The sequence below is a fragment of the Hydra vulgaris genome, chromosome 02 (assembly GCF_038396675.1).
Source record: "Hydra vulgaris chromosome 02, alternate assembly HydraT2T_AEP".
Lineage (NCBI taxonomy): Eukaryota > Metazoa > Cnidaria > Hydrozoa > Anthoathecata > Hydridae > Hydra > Hydra vulgaris.
Genome location: NC_088921.1, coordinates 42,002,299 through 42,024,487, shown reverse-complemented (window position 1 = coordinate 42,024,487; position 22,189 = coordinate 42,002,299). Strand labels below are relative to the sequence as shown.

The following is a 22,189-nucleotide window of genomic DNA, read 5'->3' as shown; positions in this document are numbered from 1 at the left end:
AAAAACTTTGAAAAATAAGGGACACCTTAATATACATACATATATATATTTTCAGTTTACATTTGTTGTCATAGTAAATAAATTACTTTCACAAACGCAAACGAGGTTTCTGAAAGAAGTACTGATCTTATCATGCGAACCTTTTACAAGCGTGTGGATACAAACTAGATCAAAACATAATCAACAAAATAAAACGTAAGTTACAATAAAAGCCAGCATGACTATTACTAGAAAGAGGAGCGCCACAACTACATTTGCCCCGGGCGTCGCCAATCCTAGGGGCGGCTCTGGGGATCGCCACAACCTAACAATGTTACAAAATGGTGGTGGCATCGGAAGGTTGTGAATCGCTGCGCTAAATGAACCTCTGTATCGTTTAACAAAACTGCATTAAAATTATGTCAAATTCTTCTTCCTTTTTGTATTTTTTAATAGAAAAATGAAGCCAAATAATTTAATTTTAAATCCAAAAGTGTGGAGGAGCGGGGATTTGAACCCCGGGCATCTCGCATGCGAAGCGAGCGCTCTACCCCTGAGCTACACCCCCATACATGATTACGGATCTGTTTTTATTTTATAACTATAATTATAATGATTTATCTAAAAAATAATTTTTTAATTTATCTATTATAATATTATTTTGTTGATACCTCAAATGACTGAATAAACAACGACGAGCTTATTTAAAATTTGATTTTTTTGCGCAGGTTGTTAATTTGATTTGGTTATATTTTTAAGATTTTTCTTATTTTTGGGAGGAATACTCTCCCCGAGAATAATCCTCTCAAAAAATCCTTCAAGTAAATCTTCACCCTCCGCTTTCTTCCCAAAAAAGCTGTTTTATACAACTAGCAATAGAAAAAGCGTAATTCTTTTATAGACAATATCCGCCTTTATTTCAATCAACTCTCAGTTGACGTATGTACAGTCCCTTGCATGTTCTCCATATTTCAGGGTAACTTCGATCATGAAATTTACTTTACACAAAGATATTCGTATAAATATGTTCACTTATTATTATTAGCATACAATAATTATAACTATTTACAGTGTATTATAAGCAAATAAATGGTAAATAGTTATAATTATTGTATTATAAGCATACAATAATTATATCTATTTACCATCCTAGTTTTTATGTCTGATACTTAAACTTTGTTCTAAATATCTTTTTTAAAAAAATTTTTTCCGGGAAAGGAAGGGGGAGGGGCGGTTTCTCGGGGTTTTTTCGTGCTAACCGATGAGCAAAACTCCAATGAACCGTTAAAATATGCCTATTTAGCTCTTCTACAAATCCACTAAAAATCTTTGTTAGGAGTATCACAATAGTTAAGTTATGGGTTAGACAATGAATTATTGAAAATTATTAGATTATTGGTATTGGTCATTTTGTAAAGATGAAAAGGTGCTGGAAAGATAAAAAAAAAAAAAATTTTAAAGTTTAAACTAAAAGGTCACTATTTGGGCATAAATTTTCCGCTATTTTTTTTTAGCGGTACTTTTTCATACAGTTATCTTTTTTTTTAATAGTTTAAGTACTATTGGAACATAATGATTGAAAATTCAGATTCAACAGCTTCAAAAATGGTACCTGACCAGTTTTAACAATACAGCTTCCGTTGAGAAAAATTCATAGAGCTTCTCTCTAGTCTTTTGTCTCTATTCTCTGTGAAAAGCTTGATTAAACTACTTCTTATTCATTTATGTCAAATATTTTTTTTGCCGTGTAAGTATATACAATCTGTATGTTACTAGCAAGATATATAGGTAGCAGGAGCAAGAAGAAGACTAATATGTCTAATCGCAAAAACCCATGGAAAAATTTCGTAACAAAATCACATTCAAATTAATCAAGGTACATTTCAAAGAGATAATTACTCTTATTGAGATAACTGTCCTGGTAGATTTTGCAGAGAATTATACTTTTTTTCGTACAAGATGAGATACGAATTACCACTGGAGCAAGAAGCCGTTTTTTCTTCGTCCAATCGTCATCTTTTTTTCCAGATGATTTGAACCTTAATATTGGATTTATTAATGAAGTTATACATAGAACCATTAGTCATATAAAAACTGATCTTCGATGATTAGTGTTATTTTTTGTCAGTTTTTTTACTGACAAAAAATAACACTAATCATCAAGTAACAAACTTTTCTTGTCTTAAATTTTGCAAAGTATTTTAAAAATGAAAAGTTTTTTTTAATGCATTTGTTTCTTGTTTTTCTTTTTTTTTTTTTTATATTATAAAGATGTTTGCTTTGATTTTCCATCTGTTCAAATCTTTCGGACAAGGAATTCATTGCAGTGTCTAAAACTACAAAAAAGAAATTTACTTTGAAAAACTCCTTTGCCGATTCATCTTTCATTTGCCGACTTTACAAGTTCATCAGTTACCTTCATTGGAAAATTGCCTTTTAATCTTGCTCGACCTGACAACTTCTTCATAGAACTTTTGATCGATGGTCAGTTTTTGTCCCGTTCCATTGCATCTGTAATAACACTATACAGCCCATTTTTCTATTTTATGTTTTCCAAAAAAGTCTTGACACTTTCAATTAGTTTCAAAGCATTAGTTTCTTAACAGTTTTTTATTTTAAGTGTTTTGCTTACTATATTAAATTTGAACAAGACATCATACCAAGTGACCAAACAGCAGAGGAATTTGAAATCTGTTTTTTTTTTGGCCATTCCCATAGCAGTACATTTTCTAAAAGCATCAATTTTGCAAGCTAACGTGGATTCGAGATATAGACAGCGTCATAAACCACATCAAAATGGTATCAAAAAGGTTCAAAGGCGTCTATCATGCTCTCCCCACGGATTTCACTTAGAGGTTTTACAGCCAAGTTTTTTACATGACTCGTTAATATACTCCATCTATAGGTTGATCCAGAAAAAAAGATAAAAACCTCCTGAATATTGCTGAAAAAGTTAACAACTCTAGTGCAGAGAAATGCAGCGTTATTGACAACAAAATTTAGTGAATGGCTTCCACAAGGAACAAAAAATGCTCGTGGGTGACGGTCAAAGATTTTTTTTTTGTACTACTACGTTCTTTCCCTTCATGTTTGATCCACTATCATAATCTTTGCTACGCATATTTTGGAAGAATACTCCTTTTTTGAAACCTCGTCTAACAAGCAAGCTATCAACCCTTGCCAAAATGTATCTAAGACCTGAACAAATCCAAGAAAATCTTTCCTCACGTTTTCTTCGTCTCCTGGAACTGCAAGGACAAACAGAACAACAAGTATCAGGAATTATATGAGTCAATATGCAGCCAAGAAATATGGAATAGTACAATACTGCTTACTGCAGTTCACACAAGTTAAACTCAGTAATTTTACAGGATCAAAGACCAATAAACTTATTTCGAACTTTTTTGCTTAATAATGTACATCAGCTTATTTGGCAATTACCCGATAAAGATGTTCAAAAGAACAATTTCAAACAGTGTCAAATTTTAAAATGTGTTCAACAAGTTTTAAAAAGTTTCCATTGTTTTCTTTGAAAACTGTTCCACTTGTTCCACAAAAAGCTCATCCTTGAGTACAAAGGAATTGCACAATACAAAGAGAGAAGTTAAAGCTAAAACTTTTGTTTAAAACAAGAGTTAGTACTGTATTTGTATTCAATTTATTTTTTTCTAAAAAAGGCTAAACCTTAAAAAAAATGGTGAACTTGACGTACTCGTATTGGTACTTGGTTGTAAATTAAAGCGGTCTTATACAGAAAAAGATTCAACTGCTTCATCAGGAATGCCCTTTAAATCTTGAGACTGTGAAATTTTTTCTGACGTCTTCTGCTCCTAGAGTACAAGTTGTTTTATTTTCTGTTTGTTATGATTTATAAAAATGCTTAAATATAAACCAAAAACCCAACATCGAGAGTAAAATATTATAAAAATAAACACATTGGTTATTAAAGCATAAATAACAATAATCAAAAAGCTCTCTGAATTATTACTTTATGTTTATTAACTAACTTGATAGTAATAAATGGACTCTTATATCAAATCTTACCTGCAGAGCAAATACATACAAAACCAACAGACTAAAAATAATCTATAGCGCCCCCAAACGTAAATTTAAGATTACAAAAAACATTTAACGTACAAAAAACACGATTCAAATAAACAATTAACACAAAAACTGATTCTTACCACAATTAACTAACTACTACAACTTAATCTAATTATTTTTTCATGGTAGTGCTGAGCAAAAATGTACAAATTCAATATTGTAACATATTAAAATTTGGCGCAACTTATATATAAACAACTAAGTACTTGTACACATTATGGACGCCAAAATTTATATTTAAGTTTATTTTTTTGAAATCAAAATTGTGATTAAGAAAAACAAGAAAGAAAAAAACGTCGGCTACGCCAGAGCGGCGCTCCAGCAGACCTGGCACTCTATGCGATGGCATAACTCGCATGGTCCTTGCGCCGGCCCTGGGTATATGTATATATATATATATATATATATATATATATATATATATATATATATATATATATATATATATATATATATATATATATATATATATATATATATATATTAACTTCCCTTACATTAAAATGTCATAGTACAATTATATGCCGTATATATGGTGTCACAATTAAAAAAATTCCAATATCAGCATAATTAAAATAAGAAAAACACGCACATATATAAATATAAGCATATATGCACTTACACATGTATAGATCCGCACATATATTAACTACTAACAATTAAACATAAGCTAGGATCTGAAAGAAGATCACAAGATCTTGTCGTCAGAACCTTATAAAATACATGCAAAATAAAGACAAGTGTAACATACAATAAAGTAAAAATTGAAAATAAAATAATCCAAGTTAAATAACAATTTTCAAAATATTAGAAGTATCTGAGTATATTATCAAGTGAAAAAATACATTTTTTTAGATTGAGCTTGAAAATATAAAAGGAAGTTGGTTGATCGAAATTCTGCAGAACAATATTATTCCATAGGTGGGGTCCACGAGAAGCAATGCAAAATTGATTAAATTTTGTGTGACAAAACGGCTCATTTAAAAAACTTGTTTCTCATATTGTATTTGTTGTTAGGTTTGAGTTTGAAAGTATTATTAAAAGTGATAGGGGATAAATTATTTCTCCATAAATATACAAAACATAAAACTTTAAAAACATTAATTCAAATAAGTTTAATAATCTCATTTCAGTAAAAATAGGTTTTGTATGTGTAAAACGATCAGCATATTTAATTATGCGGATCGCACGTTTTTAACGACGGAATCATTTTTTATTTCAATATCGTCTATATAAAGTTGCGGCAAGTTAGTTGGTAAAAATCGCTTTTTTGCATACAAATGGAATAGAGTCCATTTGGTTTTATTAATATTTAAAGTTAGCTTATTACATTTAAACTAATTTGATATATATTTTAATTCTTTATTCATAGTAGTAAAGAGTTCATATATATTACTGCTTAAGAAGAATAGATTGGTATCATCTGCGTGCATTTTTCTTTATAGACATTGTTTATATAGGGATGGTTAAGCGCAAAACCTGTCTATACAACAAAGTTAAATTGAATAAGTTAATAATAAAAAATCATTTATATAGTGTTTCTTTGCAAACACTAATTTGCAAACACTAAAAATAATTTGTAATTGCGCTGAACTGAAGAAAAAACCGTTGCTAGAAAAAAATTTAAATTTTATTTCAGCAATTAAAAGTTTTTTTTTGGTACATTTATTTTTTTACTATAAATATATGGATGATAAACAAATATGTTGAAATGAGATAATTAGACGCAAAATTTAAAAGCTCTCAACAAAAGCCACTAAACCAAAAAAATTAAAAGTAATTGCAGTTCAGCGTTAAAAGTAGTTGCAGTATATCGTATTTTAAAAAATCTAAAAAAGTTTGAAAAAAAGTCGCTAATGGTAGGACTCGGACCACAGCTTTTTTGTTCAGAAGCTCTGCGCGCTATTCACTCGGCCACGCTGACACATTGATAATCAAAAATTTTTTAAACTATATAATAAATTTTTTAAACGGAAATAAATGCTCAAGATCAATATTAAGCAGATGTTGCGCAATGTAGTTTTCAAGTGAAAGTAAAACTTGATACATGCTTTAATATATTTTAACATTACATAATTTCAGGTTTACATAAGTTGAATACTTGCATACGCTTTCGCTCACGTTTTCTTATAACAAAATGTATCGTGACTGTTTCTCCCCGCTACCTCGGTTGCAATAGCTGCCAAGGGGTTCCGTGTCGAACACGCTCGAAGGGGCACTACTAACACTATTAAGTTCGGCAATAATATATAGAGATTATTAATGTAACAAAAATAAGAACAATTTTATAAATACTTTTAAAATCTTGTTTTAATTATTTGTTTAAGTCCCCGAGAATGAGTTCCAAATGGAAAAAAGACAAAAAACAATTTGAAACAACTTTACTGTAAAATTAACAATTTACTTTTGAGCTAAATAAAATAAGTTTTCTTCGAATTTTTTTCTCTCCAACAATTCGATAAACAAGAGTAAGACAACTACATATTAGTTTAAACGAAATCCAGATAAATATATATATAATATACTATCTGCGTCTATTGAAACAACAATCAGCGAACTACCTGAAAAGCCCCTTTATTTAAATCAAGTTCAACAGGAAAAAATCACTCACACAGAAAACCAACTTTTTCAAACATTATGTTTTCCTCAAAAACATATTTAAGACAACAAGCATAAGTTATGCAAGGTCATTATCGAAAGGAAACTTTAATCCAACTTCTGTTTCTGCCACGTCTGCCTAGTACAAACAACAAAAAGATTGTAGATTTTATTGATAAAAGATTTGATTACAAGTATGCACATAAAGATGTGCAAAATGAGGATTTTTAATATATTTGCTACCCTAACATTACAGGAAAAATTACAACCCCCTCAAATTTAGGGGGGTTTAAACTTTATATGGTCATAATTTTTGAACGCTTAGAGATAATACTATGAAACTTAAAAATTATCGATGAATATAAGTCTAGTTGAGAATAGTATAAAAAATATTTTATCAACTTGTTGCTCTCACGTTTGGGGCAGGTGTAGCAAAAATTTTGGGGCTTTTTTGTTTCCAGCCTCCAATCATCGCAATTTTTTGCAAACTCTCATTATTTGATATAAGTATAAATATATGTTTGGAGTCAGCTCCATGTCATAAATATATATATATATATATATATATATATATATATATATATATATATATATATATATATATATATATATATATATATATATATATATATATATATATATATATATATATATATATATATATACAGTACAGGAGCATGGAGTTGAAAAAAAGTCATAACCCGAATATGCACACACATATACACAACGTTGGTGTTTTAAATATAAAAAGTGGTATTTTCTAAGCGCTGTTTTGCGGACCTAGTAGTAATTTTGAAAAAAAGATTTCATAACAACAAATTTAATTTTTGAAGTTACGTAGCTATATGGTTTTAAAGTTATCAATGAATTGATATTATATTTCATCGAGAAAGGTTTGGCAGATTTATATGAGTTAATTTTAAATTGAAAAAAGAAAATTCAAATTATGCACAATATTTATTTAATAGATCAAAATTAATGCAACACGAAAAGAAAAGTATTAAATTTTTAGAAAATTCCTTCAAAAAACAAAGATACATGAAAAAGGTCTTGTTTAAAAGATTACATAAGTCTTCGTACGATACAAAATTTTTTCAGAAAAACAGAAAAAAGTGTGAAGAAAGGTATCATAAAACCAAATTTCAATAATGTGTTGCTTTTCCCTTGCTTTTTATAACAGCTCTCAATCGATCTGGCATAGAATGAACCAGTTTTTTTGTGATTTCGTGACAAACAATTCCATGCACTCTCTAAGGCTACTTTCATCTGTTATTGTTAGTTAATTGAATTTTACGCAGTTCAATTTCCAATTCTGACAATAAATGCTCAATTGGGTTGAGATCTGGACTTTAGTCTGGTGTTTTGATCTCTCAGGACAATTGTAGAGCATCAAGTGCTGTTTATCAAAAGCACAATGCTTCGGACTGTTGTCCTGGTAGTGCTTATATACACCAGTCTACCCTAATTTTTCAGCACTTTGGTTTAAGTTTTGTTTTAGGATATCAATATAAACATGGGTTGTCATGGTAGTTTCTATAAAGTACAATTTATCAACCCCAGAAGCCGCTATACAGCCCCAAAACATGACACTGCCCCCACCATGTTTGACTGTTGCTACCATATTTCGCTCTTCTTACTCTTTATTTGGTCTTCTTCAAACAATGATGCATCCATCCAATCCAAACAAATTAAATTTGCTCATCAGCAAAAATTGCAGTCTCACAGAACTCTTTAGGCATCAAAACATACTTTTTAGCAAATTCTCAACATGCTTTTCGATTATTTTTAGAAATGAAGGGATTCTTTCTTGCTACTCTTCCATGAAAATTTTGTTTCTTTAAACACCGTCTCACTGTTTGCACACTTACAGTTTGTCCTAGATCAAATTCTAAATCCTTAGACAGTGCTCAGCTTTGGCTGCATCTTAATTTTTGTACCAACCAATTCCCAATTTGTTCCAATAGAACTTTTGGGTGGCCTTTTCTTGGTTTATTTTGAACAGAACCCTCAGTAGAAATTTTTTTTATGATAGACTGAACCGTGGATTTTGACATACAAAGCATTTCTTTTATCTTGAGAAACAACAAGATTCTTCATCACTTCTGGCAAATCTTTTCTAGTAGGCTTTATTTTCAAAATTACCAGTTTTTTATTGCACAATTGGGTTTTAAAATGACAATTTTGTTACGCTGAAAACAAAAACATTGAAAATATAAAGCTAATGTATACATAAACAACAGTTAAGGGGGTTGTATGAAGACTTTGGTAGCATATCAAAAAACTGATTTTTCATATTTAATAATTTTTTGACGTAACTTTCTTTAAATTAATTATTATTTCTTTTGTTATATTAATAAGGATAGTTAAAGCAATTTCAACAAAAATTTTTGCTAATAAATATGTTTAAGTGTTTTAAATAAGATGATAAGTATAAAATATTTCACTGTACGAACACTTTAGTTATCCTCTGTATATACTCTTATTTTTTACTATTACTAACTTACAATATATGGTAATTATGCAATATATGCTTTAAATTAATCAAATGTTATAATAATATATTTTGAAAAAAAAGTTTTGACAGCAAGAATATTTACAACAATCATATGCTTGTTGTAAATATTCTTGGTGTATCTAGAATTAACTCAGAACTAATTTTGGGTAAATATAAATTTAGTTTATGATTGTAAAAAATAATGAAAGTTATTTCCTCATATTGGAAATTTTACTAATTTTTTTGCTATTTTACTTATTAGTTTACAGCTAAATCAATGTTGTTTTTTAACTGCTCTAGGTCATGATACAATGATTTTTAAAATTTGTTTTTATAAGAATTCAGTAAGATTGAGTTGTTTAGCTCCACTGGTTTTACTTACAATTTAAGAGAAGAAAAGCTATTAGTATAATAGATTTCACTTAGTCATTTTATGCAATTAATAGATAAATACCATAGTTAATAGATAAGGGCGATGGTTTTTTATGTGACTCATAGTGTCTGGTTCTAAAATAATCATTTGACTTTTCATTTTATTTTTTTGCTAATTTGTTTTATTGCTATTATATTGCTCTCTCTCTCTCTTTCTCTCTCGTTCTCTTTCTCTCTCTTTCTCTATGTATATGTGTGTGTGTATATATATATATATATGTATATATATATATATATATATATATATATATATATATGTATGTATACATTCATATATATATATATGTTTATATATATATGTATATATATATATATAATATATGTAAGTTGATTTCAATAAAAAGGCAGCGTATAACTATTTTTAAATACATTTCGATATAATAATATATTAAAGATATTTTGCTGACCTATTGTGGTCAGCGTCATCAGGTTATATAATATATATATATATATATATATATATATATATATATATATATATATATATATATATATATATATATATATATAATTATATATATATATTTTGGACACTACTTAATGTCTATTTAATTATAGAAGTTATCAAAATACATAAGGTTTATTAAATAAACTTTAGTTATTGTTATTTAAATTAGAAATTATTTTCTACTTTAAATAACAATAATGAGAAGGAAGATTATATTCGAGATTTAAATGATTCATTGTGAATTAATGAAACATCTGAAGTTAAAATTAAGCACCAAATTATTGGACTCGATATAACAAAAGTCAGGAAAATTTTAAAAACGTTTAAAAGGTCTCCAACAAAAATGAAAATTATTTACCAAAGTAAAAATTTGGAAAGTTTGGAAAGGTCATCCATTTAGTCATTGGTTGCAAAACCCGATGGAGCAGCTTGTTGCTTATGTTAAACCAATTTGTGAAGTTAAAATTAAAAAAGTTATTGTGTTAAAAAGGCACTTCTAGATTTAGAATTGGATTCCAACATCGATGACTCAATTAAGATAAACAAAAAGGAATGTAGAATGATATCTGATTAAAGCAAATGCAGTAGCACTTTGTCAATGAGACAACTTTAATTTCTGTCATTGCATTAGAGTTCATGTTGACAAAAATAAAAGAACAGAAATCTGAAATCAGAAAACAATTGCATGATACTTTGAGTCACCGAATTAAAGCGAGGAGATCACCATTAAGGAGCTTAGTATATTTTCATGGCCAGGTTGCTTCATAAAAAAATCCCAAAAGTTTTTGTACTAAAAATAAATACCCAAAATAAAAAAATTATGATAAACCTAATAAATTGTTTAAACATTGCAAATATAATAGCAACAGCAGAAATGAGTTGTGTTCAGTTGAACCAGGCTTTTTCAAGCCATGAATGTGATAATAGTGTCAAAACATTTAGTGGAAAATTAAATGAAGTTATGGAAAAAGGACTGGGAGTAATATGAATACAACCTATAAGGATAGAATGTATAAATTTTAAAATTCAAAAAGAAATGCTGTTATTAGAAAGTGGTAGCTCAAGATGTGATCACCTTTAAAAAACATATGGTTATATACTATCTATATGGCCAACAAGTGTGGAGTCCAAATGAGCATTCTCAGCCGCTGGGTTTTTATGTTCAAAAATTCGAGTATGATTAAGCGATGAAATGATTGATGTTTTGATTTTTTAGGGTAGTACTTTCAAAAATAAATATAACTCATAAATATTTATGCATGTTTATATTATTTTTAATTATTATTTTTATTATACTGTTATCATTTTAAGGTATTACTTTATAATTTAAATTACTCAGGTTCATTAATGAATGAAGTATTTTAGTTATATTATCATTAAATTAATTATTTTTTTAGTGTTGGATGAGTACTTAAAATGTTAGTTCTTCTTATGCTTTACTTTCTACACATAATGATGATCCTGCAAAGAGTATTTAGAGTGTTTATAGTAACAAGGCAACAGTTTGGGTAGATGCTAGTTCAATAGTGCTAGGAGTGATACAACACATATAAATATCTGAGCTTGATGCAGTAATTAATGGACTAAATATGGGTCTAAACTGGAAAGTGGAAATTTTGCTCATCTGCACTGATTTGAAAGCGGTATTCTGTTGAGTTACTGACACACTTACTGGAAAATCTAGATTGAGGATGAAAGCTTGAAACGAAATGCTAATAAAAAGAAGACTCCAGAATATTGCAAATATAATAGAAGAATACCAACTCAAAGTAGATATTAAGTTTGTTACTTCGATGATTAACTTGGTTGATTCTCTTACTAGAGTGCCTAATAGTTGGTTAAAAATGGTTGATAAATCCTCTAAAATGGCAACAAGTGGTGTTATTAAAACTTCACTATCTTCCAAAGAAATTGAACATGTTCATAGATATACAGGACATGGTGTGAAGAAAATATTGTAGTTTAGTCATAAAATCAACCCGTCAGTAAGCAAGGAAGAAGTAAAACAAGTGGTTGAGAAATACATAGCCTGTCAATCAATTGATCCAAGTTCAATAAAATGGGCAAAAGAGAAAGTAGAAGTAAAAAGAACATGGCAACGACTTGGTATGGATATAACTCATTATGAGGGGCAGCACTATCAAGATCAAACCAGTGTATGTGTTATTTAAGAATTAAATGCAATGTTTCTCAAACGAGGAGGCCCGGATGAATTTCTGGCAGACAATGATACTGCATTTCAAAGCACATTTGTGTTCTGTTTATTTAAAAACTGCAATGCTTTTGCAGTTTTTAATTAAATGGAACGTTAAAATTTGATTCAGGTGCACTTATGTACCTACTGGAAATGGAATTGCAGAACAATGTTATTGAACTGTCAAAAGAATGGCAAAGAGAGTTTCGTGCAGCATACTCGAGGCAGTTTATTGGTATAACTTTAGTTCAAAAGATAGTTGTAAGTCTTCTACTGCACCTGCAAATAAGTTATATCAATACAAAATTAGAGTAAGAGGTTTTGACAGCAATAAAAATGCACACTATTGTTATAAGAAGATAACAAATAAATTTAAACATGGTAAAAAAAGTATAGGTTAAACCCCTGAATAACTGATGTGACTCTCAATACAAAATTGGATAATCTTGGAGCAAACAGTAGAAGCGGACAAAATGTGCAAACCTTCCCGGGAAACGTGTGCAGTTGCATGCCTTGTTTGTCCACATTTAAAGTAATTTTTTTAAACAAACTGACCACTGCAGTTTGCATCTTTTAATTTATAAAGCATTTCAATAATTCGCAGCAAAAAGCTAAAGTTATCTACTAAGAAAAAAATAATCCTAAAAAAAGGAAACATAATTGTAATGAAATACCAAGTTTAATTAAATAATCTAGAAAATTTATTAATTAAAAAAAGTAGATTAATTTTTTTTTTTTTTAGTATAAAAATTTTATACAACTTTTGTATTCTTTTTTTTAGAGTCATTGTTGAAAAAAACATTTTGTTTTATGGTTTAACAACAATTGAAAGTTTTGATATGCAATTTATTGACGATTTTTATCAGCATATATAGTTAAAAAACTAATTTGCTATGTACGCTAGAACTATAAGAACTTTTGTTAATTTTTTTCTTACGTTTATTTGTTTATTATGTTTATTCATTTTTATGTCTTTTTGCGTTTTAAAAATGTTTTTGCTATATTTGACACTTTTTCATAATACTTATATATTAGGAAAATAAGAAAATAAACTGTTATTTATTTGTAAAAAATATTATTTGATTAATAAATTTTGTAATAACGGAATAATTTAAATAAAAGAAATTTAATAAATGTATTTACTGCATTTAATGCATGTCTGAAATTGTTTCTTTTATATTGCCCAATTTCTAATGTTACGAATTGCTAGAGATAATGAACATAACGATTGCTCTGTTTAAAAAAATGTATTTAAAAACTTGAAAAAAAGTTTTTAATACGCTAAAAATTTTGTTAAAAATGTTCAGTAAATTAACGATGCACTATTCTACAAGATTTTGGAGTATCGTTTCATTTTTTTGCATAAAACACTTGTTTAAAAAAAAAAAAGTTTTTACTTATAAATAGCAATTACTTTTCTCACTTTCCTGTCCATTGATAAAAACAGTAAAGTTTAGCAATGACATTTGAAAAACAGATTTAAAAATTGTCCGTGTTTCTAGCGCTAATTATAAAATATTTCCTTAATATACTGACCAAAAAAAGTCGCCCAAAAATTTTATATCAAAGAATATTTTTATTTTCATTATAATCTTATCTACTTTTTTCCTCGAATTGTATCAATTTTGGAAAATAACAAACACCCTAAAAATAAGAAAACAAAAAAAGTAAAATATTTATATTATTTTTTTGGCAATAATTTTTTTTTTTTAATATTCAATTTTTTTTAGCTTATTTTATTTAGATTTTCTGTTTCATATAGTCTTCGTTTCTTTTCTTCTGGTATTGCTGTTTTATTCTAGTTTCTTATAGCTTTGTTTTGCTGCAAATTCTTAAAATGCTTACTATATAAAAACGTGGTCAAGTTGTCTAAAAAAATTACTTTAAGCGTGGACAAACAAGGTGTGCGATTGCATGAGCTGCCTGGGAAGGCTTAAAATATGTTATTATTTTTCATAATATAACAAATAAAAAATTTAAATTTATAAGAAGCAACAATGCAAATGGACTCAATATAATCTTAAAGCTATATAAAATATAACAAAATTCTACAAATTAAATTATCGCTGCAAAACAAAACCATCTTAGGTCTGTTCTGAGAAAAAATCATTTAAAGTTTTAAATTTATTCACTGCTTTTGATTTTCTTGATTAAATCTACTTGTTTTCAGTTATTTATTGTATGTATTAAGTATTTTAAACCAAAAAAGTTTTTTTTGCCAAAAAATGGACTTAAGATAGTTTTGTTTTGCAGCAACGTCTCTTAATTATTTTTTTTAGGACATAAGATAATTTAATTTTACTCATAGTTATAAAATTTGAATCAATTTTGGTTCCTTTGAGAGATGACTTTTTTGCACCTAAGGAGTATTTTAAACCAAAAAAGTCAATTTTGCCAAAAATAGAATTATGATAGTTTTGCTTTGCAGTGACGATATATATATATATCAGGCTTTGTTTTAAAGTGTAAAGTGGCGCGCCATTTATGTATACGTTTTAATTTAATTATGTGAGCCATTTAACATAAGCAGTAAGTCATTTCAGTCGAGCCACTTTTTATCAATTTTAATATTTAATTAAGTCTAAAGATATCATTTAAGTGGTAAGATAAAAGAAGTAATTAATTTTATAAAAACTGCTTATGAAGTTTGAATGATGATTATGTAAAAAAGTTTAAATGGCAATTACATTTGATATTAGTGCTATTTACAAATGTAATAAGTTAAGTAAAAACAAAGAAATTTTTATTTTTATTAATCTTACTTTTCCATCAAAAATATTCAGCAAAAGAAAAAAAAAAATGTTATATGACGCATAAAAAAAGAAATCATAAAAGAAATTCAATTAAAAAAATTTTTCTTTTCATCTTGCAAACACAAGAATATTTATTTAGACAATTTTTCATAACAAACAATAACAAAAATAATTACCGAATTAAAAAAAAATATATTAGCTAAAAAATAGTATATATACATATATTAGCTAAAAAATAGCAAAAATAATTACAGAATTAAAAAAATATATTTAATTAATATATATATATATATATATATATATATATATATATATATATATATATATATATGTATATATTATATTAGCTAAAAAATAGCACACATTAAACTTTTTATTAGGGCCATTTTTGATATTGAAGTTTTTTATTTAATCAATTGTTAAAAATATTTATGCTTGAATCAATATAACTTATATTTATAAGAAAAATAATATTTTATAGTAGTTACATCAGCTTTATATAATTAACAGATTGTGCTATATCAAAAAAGTAAAAACAGAAATTTCCTTATAGTTTAGAAAAAATTTTGATTAAAAAAGTAATTTAAATTCCTTGTAAACATGTTATAACACTTAAAAAATGTTTACAAAGCATACGTTTTACTTTTTTATCGTAAGGCAAGTGAAAGCGCAATTGTATATATTATTTAATAAATGGTACTTGGGAGCTTAAATCCTGGTTTGAATACTTCTTTGTGAAGGATTTAATGTGCAATTATGATAAATTGAAATCAGCCTTCAGCAATGGTAAAAATGAGAATAACAGGCGGCTGGAGAGACTATATGAAGTTTCTTTACCATCTCACTTGTGTTATCCGTCACCACACTGAGATAAATAAGATTCGCAAATGAGTAATCCCAAACATCAGCAATGCATGCTGGAGCTCTCATAGCCTGTTACGGGTTTCAGGCATCAGAATAAATGCAAGAAGGGCTAGAATGGCCCTTCTTGCATATATTCTGATGCCTGAAACCCGTAACAGGCTGTGTAAAAATCCTACTCGTGGGTCTACCACTGATTTTGCAGTCAATTTTTCCGTGCTGAAGATTTTGATGTCTACAGTGCTGAATGACTGTTCAAAAAGTCTCAGATGCTTGCGAAACCAATGGAAAGCATTCATATCTCCAATCGACAATGCCTGAAGCAACCAGTCCAGTGAGCGTGCGATCAAAGTTTTCCAAGACATGATTCCTATTATTCCAAGTATGATTCCTGCCCCAATTAGGACAACCTCCCACTAAGATTCATCCTGTTTAATAACATTATCCTAAATAATTGACTTCCTTGTGTGTTTGTTGACCCTATAAAATGTTGCATATATATGACTCTGAAGCTTGTGTTTAATTTTGTAACTGCTTAAATGAACCTCAAAAATTAGGCAAAAAGTATAATAAATAAAAAATTTTAAGTCATTTTGTGAGTGACATTTTTTTATCAAATTACTTTGAAAGTAAGATTTTATCTAATCTTTAATAAAAGCTCATCAAATAGTGATATAGGGAAATAAGATTGTAAAAATATATATATATTTTTACAATCTAATTTCTAATATATATATATATATATATATATATATATATATATATATATATATATATATATATATACATACATAAATATATATATATATATATGTATATATATATTATATATATTTTATATATAAATATATATATATATATTATATATATTATGTATATATATATATATATATTATATATATATTTATGTATATTATATATATTTATATGGCTTGGACAAGAATGCCATACGATCGAGTGCTATTGCTGACCACGCAAATGATTTTATTTTTTGACAACTTGACCATGCCTGTTTAATTGTTTAAATGACTTTGAAACATTTTAGAAATGAGCTAAAAAAAGAAACCCTAGCTAAATTTAAACTAGGAAGTAAGTTAAAAAAAAAAATGAAAAAAGAAAACAATTCCTTACAAAAAAGAAAATATATAAACACTAAAATAAAACTCAAAATACTCAAACTCGAAGCAAAAATTACTTTTTTTTATGTTCTTAACTGCGTTTAAAATAAATTTCATAAAAATTTATCTTTTGAGATGTTTTATTAAAGTTATGCAAAATGCTTTTACAAATTACCTCTAATAATTCTTTAATGATTGAAAATTTTTTATTTAAATTATTAAAAAGTGTTATATATATATTATTTTGTATATATAATATAAATTGTATAAACATTTTTTCCAAAAAAATTTTTTAATAAAATAACGTCTGTTTAAAATTCATACTCTGATCAGTAAGCATCAGTGTTACGTTCGTTCAACTACGTTTAACTACGGTCAACGAAGTTGAACGTAAATAAATGTAACGTAGTTTTGTTTCAATTACGTTACGTTTATTTACGGTATTTTTGTATTAATCATCTTAGTTAAACGTAGTTGAACAAAGTTGAACGTAGTTGAACCAAATACATTTTTGAACAACCTAATTAACTTTTAAAAACCACTGATTTGTATTGCTAGTATAAATAACCAAAATTAAATTTAAGAAGATGTTAAAGCCAAAGTTTAGTGTGATTTTAGAAAGTCGAGCCTAAGCCTGCGAAAATGTGGTCTCAAGCCTGTACTTTTTGAACTAAAATTAGACTTGGCAAAGTTTCCAAAAATATTGTGTAATTTGTTAGCAATAATAGTGTAAAGGAAAAACATTTGCTTAAAAGCCAGTATTAAGTCCTGATTATCTTTTTTCAGTTTTGATTTAATACATTTGATATCCTAGTTTTTCATGCATTAAGGTAATTAATTTACATCTTAAATTGACCTAATACCATTGCTAATCTTAGGTTGAAACTATTAGTTGAGGCAACATTCATATATATTTACTAATTGCAAATTGGTGATGAAGTTTTCAATATTTTAAGTTATCCTGCTCAACTTTGTTCAACTTCGTTCAACTTTGTTCAACTTCGTTGAATTATTATTTCGTTACGTTCAGTTTTGGTTTTTGGGAAGATGAAGTCTGACTACGTTACGTTTCGTTACGGTCACAAAAATGAAGCTAACACTGGTGCTTACTGATCAGTTTGTCAAGTTAAAAAAAAAAATTTAAACAATTCTTTGTAAAAAATAGAAACAAAAAAAATATAAAGGAATTAAATCATTCCATTGCAACGGAAGATTTAATTCAAATTTTTCATAATTTAAAGAAAATCAAAAAAATCATCTTTTAAAAGATTTTTAGAAAGACATGGAAAAATAGTTTCAAACAAATTATTATGTTTAAATTTATCATAAAACATGCCTACATAAAAAAAATTTAAACATAACATTTGTTAATTTACACAAAATACGTTTATTTAAGCAATCGCTATAATTATGTTTTTATTTTATTTAAAGCCTTGGTAAAAAATAAAAACTTTGGAAATTTCTTAAGTTTTTCTTAAAAGATTTCTTAAGTTTTTATTTTTTGCCAAGGCTTTAAATAAAATAAAAAAGTAATTATAGTGATTATTTAAAATAAACGTATTTTGTGTAAATTAACAAATCTTATATTTAAATTTTTTAAATGATAAAAATGCTATAAAAAAAATTGGTATGTTATAAATAAATTTTAGTCCTTGATCTTTTTGAAAAGATGAACAATTAAAATTTCTTTATTACGTAACAATTTTTTTATAGCATTTAAATAAAAAACATCAAAACCGCCGTGGTCAAATTGTAAAGAAAAAATATTATAAGCGTGGTCAGTTACAGCGTGCAATCGCATGCCATTCCTGTCCAAGTCTAATATATATACACACACAGTATACACACATAGATATACATAGATATATATATGTATATATATATATATATATATATATATATATATATATATATATATATATATATATTAGGGTGTCCCTAAAAACAACTTTTTTGAAAAAAATCTGCTCCCACCCCTTAAATGTGTTCTATATAATACGAAAACACTAGGTTTAAATTTTTTTTGAAAAAAACATATTTATAGAGGTCCCCCAAGACCCTTTAATATTTAACGGGTCCCTAATATTTTCAAAAAAAAAGTTTCTCAAAAAGAGGTCAACCTGGTACTCAAATGAAGCGCAATTATATGAAAATTTCAAAAATATTATTCATTTTGAAAAATAAATTTGAAGTTTAAACTTATTTATCACAATTATCATGAAAAATTCACTTATTTCATTTTTTGCTAAAAAACAAGATTTTTACGTAGTAAAACCTAAAATAACTTTATTATTTCAAAATGAATGTTATTTTTGAAATTTTTATATAATTTCGCTTCATTTGAGTACCAGGTTGACCTATTTTCGAGAAACTTTTTTTTTTTAAATATTAGGGACCCGTTAAATATTAAAGGGTTTTGGGGGACCTCTAAAAATATTTTTTATTCAACAAAATTTTAAACCTAGTGTTTTTGTATTATATAGAACACATTTAAAGGGTGGGAGCAGATTTTTTTCAAAAAAATTGTTTTTAGGGCCACCCTAATATATATATATATATATATATATATATATATATATATATATATATATACATACATACATACATATACTCTTGCATGGCTGTCTTTAATTTTTACCATAAAATGTAAGAAAAAAATTATTTTAGAAGACCAGAAAAAGTTTAAAAATTGAAAAAAAATTTTAATTGATTGATTGCCTGTCCATACCAAAACCTTCAGTTGATGAGTAGCGCTCCTCACATGTTTTACCTATTTGTCAGTCAATGTAGCAGCACTCCTCACTTATTTACCAATTTGTCAGTCAATGTAGCAGCACTTTTAGCATGTTCTACCTATTTGTTAGTCGATGTATGTAAACAGTAAAAGAATAATAATAAAAATGTTCAGAAGTTTTTATTTTCATTTAAAAAAAAAAAAAATTTCAGTCTATTAACTTGCCTTTTGTGGTTTTTCAAAAAACAAGTTTTGATTAGTTTCCTTAGTTAAATTTAATGGTTTTTATACAAATTGCACTTTAAATTTACCACAAACGGTAAATTTAAAGGTTTAAACTATAGGAATATATATCGAGCCTTCTCAGGAGACATGTGCAGTCACACACCGTATATGACCATGCATACAAAATTTATTTTGGTCACAGTTTTTTGCATATATTGATAATTTGCGTGTTTTAAAAAGTGCTCTGAAAAAACCAAACTAATTTAAAGAGAAAATTAAAAATAAACAATCCAAATAAAATAAATAAAGGATAACCCAGAGAAATTAAAAGCATAAAACTAATATATTTTTTAATTTAGAAGTGTCTCAATAGTTCAAACTTAATTAAATTAATTTAATTTTAAAACGTTTCAATTAATAGTTTAATGCTTATAATTTTTCTTATATGGCCATGTCATTTATTTATGTCATTTATCAGGTATGACTTTTATATCTGCATTGGATTAGGGTTTAAATCTTACTAAGGGATAATTTTTTTTTTAATGTTTTATTTGCTTAGTTTAAAAAATATTTAAAAATATTTCAAAGTTTTAATTTTCTAAATAATTAGGTTTAGAAGTAGTTAAGCTAAGACTTCGGTTTTTTCCAAATTCCTTATTTTTCACAGCAAAACAGTTGAACATTAAAATTTGAACAAAATATACAAAATACTGCATTGTATGAGGTACCTTTCATTGTTAAATACCAATTATAAATTTCTTTATTAAACATTTTATCTAAATAAATACACACTTTTTCAGAAGTCAAGCCAAATAAATATATAAATTTAAATCAGTTTTTACACCCTGCAATAATTAAAATCAATTACATTTTAATTTTATAAATTTAATTTAGTTTTATAAGTTTAATTTAATTTAATAACAGTTTAGTTGTTTATCTATTAAGACAATACAAGTATTTTTTTAATTATTTATACAATGTTATATATGTAACTAACAGCGTATGTTACAAAATAATAAAAATTTTTAATAAATTTCCTGCGTTAATTGATAGTTATAATAATATTTTAGATCAGTATTTATAGTTCTTTAGCAATAAACACAACAAGAAATTTATTTCATTTTTATATCTTGTCATTTAACTAACTTCCACTTAACTTCCCTTCTTACAAAATCAATCAATAATTTATATTAAACTAAAAACTTCAAATATTCACATTAAAAAACTGTGTGTAACCACATCAAAATAATTACTAATTAAAAAATGTTAATTACAAATCACAGAGATGTCACTAACTGTTACAGAGTTTTCCAGAATATAGTTACACTCCTTCTTAATCCTTAGGGACCCCACAAACCATCAGTCAGTGAAGTAAACATCTTTTATTTTATAACCAATGGATTGTTTCTTAAAACAACATTTAAAAAAAAAGTTTGCTCTCAACCCATAAATGTGTTCTATATAATAAAATGATACTGGATTTAAGAAATGTTTGAATAAAAAGTATTATTTCTTTTAAAAAAAATGCAATATACACATTATTCATATCATCTACATAAAGCTTGTAAAAGCTTCATATTGATGTAGTAAATCTAAATAAAGTTAGCTTTGTGTAAAAATTACTCAATTATAAGATTTGATCCATTCTTCTTTAGATTTAGCTATAGCAATGTTTCTATGCATTCTAAAAAAAAACAGCAGAAAAAAAAATTATTTTTGTTGATTTTAAGATTAGTATTGTTATTTGTGATAATATTGGATATAAGTGTCTATTGTTTTTTACAGTAGAATTAGCTTTAATTTTTGACAGTTTTTTAGACAAAGAAGATAAATTTGAATAAAAAAAAATTTTTAGACTGATCGTGTAGTATTTTCAAAACAATATGAAAAAAGTTAAAAGGAGTTGCTTGAATCATCCAGACTATTTCTGTTATATCTGTGGACATTTTACTCTCCATGATCACCGGAAACAACTTGCAAGAAAAGTGAAGGTTGTCTATCATCACTACTTTGGTGTCAAAGTATGCGATCAAGACAAAACCTGGGTGCTACATATTTGCTGCATTGTTTATTATGTGGGGCTCACCTAGTGACTAAATGGCAAAAGAAAGTCTATGCCGTGTGCAGTACTAATAATATGGCGAGAGCCAAGAGATTATCATTTGGACTGCTATTTCTGCATGACAAATATTGCTGGATACTCCAAAAAAAACAAATCAGCAATTCATTATCCAAATTGTGGCTCTTCT

At 26.9% G+C, this 22,189-nt stretch overlaps 1 protein-coding gene and 1 non-coding gene across 2 annotated transcripts in view; one reads left to right on the top strand and one right to left on the bottom strand.

The window, feature by feature from the left end:
* Window positions 1–475: 475 nt before the first annotated feature.
* trnaa-cgc (transfer RNA alanine (anticodon CGC)) lies at window positions 476–547 on the bottom strand. The gene has a single exon. It is a non-coding gene; the product is annotated as a tRNA-Ala (tRNA).
* A 6,891-nt stretch (window positions 548–7,438) lies between these two features.
* The window catches only part of LOC100214207 (protein lin-7 homolog C), a 65,040-nt gene continuing 50,289 nt past the window's right edge, over window positions 7,439–22,189 (top strand). The window contains exon 1 of the mRNA XM_065790969.1: window positions 7,439–7,574. The gene's annotated coding sequence lies outside the window, so the exon portion shown is untranslated. The remainder of the gene's footprint in view (window positions 7,575–22,189) is intronic.